Here is a 1,720-nt window from a genome sequence, read left to right as displayed (position 1 = left end):
CTATCTGTATGTCTGAGTCAGGATCTCACTAAATCGCTAAATTGTCCAGGCATGGGTCAAACTTTGCTGATTTTCTTGAGTCTCCCAGAGTGCTACAATTATAGGTGTACCGCCTTGTATTTATTTTTAGATTAGATGTGAATTGTTTTTTGAAGTATATGTGGAGAGATGTGAGTGATTCATGAATGTGACTGTGACTGCCTGAAATTATATAATGTACTATGTGTGATTATGAATTATGGGGGAGGACTGTGGATTGGTGGTTTTCTGAATGATCTTTGATTATTATTGTGCATGTGTTTATGTCATACTGTTCTTTTTTTAATCTTTTATATATTGATTTGGTACAGGGTCTCACTACACAGCTTGGACTCATAGTGATCCTCCTATCTCAGCCTCCCCAGCACTGGGATTACAGGCATGTGTCACCACTTCTGGTTTCGGTGGCCAGCTCAGCTTGGGGCTGGCAGGGCATGCGGTACCAGGGATTGAACCCGGATCCTTGAGCTTGACAGGCAAGAGCTTAGACTGCTGAGCTATCTCCCCAGCCCTAATACTGTTATTTCTGATGGTCTTTGTGGCCATGGGAACCTAAATACTTAAATGATTGAGGAACTCTGTATGACTATGTCTAGTTGTATAATATTTGTCATTGAATACCCAGGATGTCTGCCTCCAAAGTTTTAACTAAGTAGCAATTTAGCAAATAAAGTTGTAGCCTGACATGGTGGCACATGCCTGTAACCTCAGTACTTTGACAAACTAAGGCAGGAATAACCCAACCTGAGCAACTTAGCGAGTTTAGTCAGATTCTGTCTCAAAGTAAAAATAAAGGCTGGGATAAACCAGGCATAGTGATATGGTTGCTTCAAGTTCAGGGCCAGCCTGGACTATGTATTGAACTTAAAGCTAGCCTGAAGTACAAAGGATACCTTGTCTACAAACAAACAAAACTATAATAGCACATGAGGGACCACTTGGAGACAAAATGAGGAAGGTCAGATTTTATTCCTCTACCTACAGGCAGGCTGAGATCAGATATCAGCAAAAATCTAAAGGAGGACTGAGTGTATATAGGTTTTAAGGTTGGGGACACAATTTTAAAGAATCTCAAAGAGTCTGAATGAAATATTTTGAGTTTAGGGACGTAAAGACAATCAATGCAGATTGGTACACAGAGCTGGTCAGTGACCTGCAGGGCCACCTTAGAGCCATGTTAATTTTTTTCTTGCCTGTGGTTGTTTACCAGGGGCAAGCTGTTACCAAATAAAGGAGAGTTCCTTGTTTGTAGTGGGCATCCCAAGTCTCTCTGAGGCTACTCTCAGGCCGGTCCTGACAAAAACCAACCAACCAAATAAATAAATACAACCTGAGTTCAATACCCAGTATCACAATAAATAATAATAAGTTTTAAATATTAGAAATAAATAGGTGAGATTTTTGTAATTTCTAGATGGTGAGAAACTTCATACTGGGGCCAGGGAGATAGCTCAGTAGAATAAGGGCTTGCCTGGCAAGTGGAAGGGCCTGAGTTCAATCCCTGGTTCCGCCAAAAAAAAGGAAAAGAAAATAAACTTCATACTAACTAAAATGAATGTGTTGAGTAATATCCTGTGGGAAGCATGTGGAAAATAACCAGTACATTTTTATTTATAAATATCATTTTCTACTCTTCTGTACAAGTAGATTTTTCCCCTCCCAGATAAAATCAGTGACCAAC

The 1,720-nt window shown here is 39.9% G+C and overlaps 1 protein-coding gene and 1 pseudogene across 1 annotated transcript in view; one reads left to right on the top strand and one right to left on the bottom strand.

Annotated features, from left to right (window-relative positions):
- The window catches only part of LOC111818205, a 74,310-nt pseudogene that overhangs the window by 29,862 nt on the left and 42,728 nt on the right, over positions 1–1,720 (bottom strand).
- Positions 1–1,720, top strand: part of Znf382 (zinc finger protein 382) — a 24,454-nt gene that overhangs the window by 1,072 nt on the left and 21,662 nt on the right. The gene's annotated exons all lie outside the window — the stretch shown is intronic.

This window comes from Octodon degus, unplaced genomic scaffold, assembly GCF_000260255.1.
Source record: "Octodon degus isolate 3935 unplaced genomic scaffold, OctDeg1.0 scaffold00083, whole genome shotgun sequence".
NCBI lineage: Eukaryota > Metazoa > Chordata > Mammalia > Rodentia > Octodontidae > Octodon > Octodon degus.
Note: the sequence above shows the minus strand (reverse complement) of the source record. Positions and strands in the feature narration are given on the sequence as shown.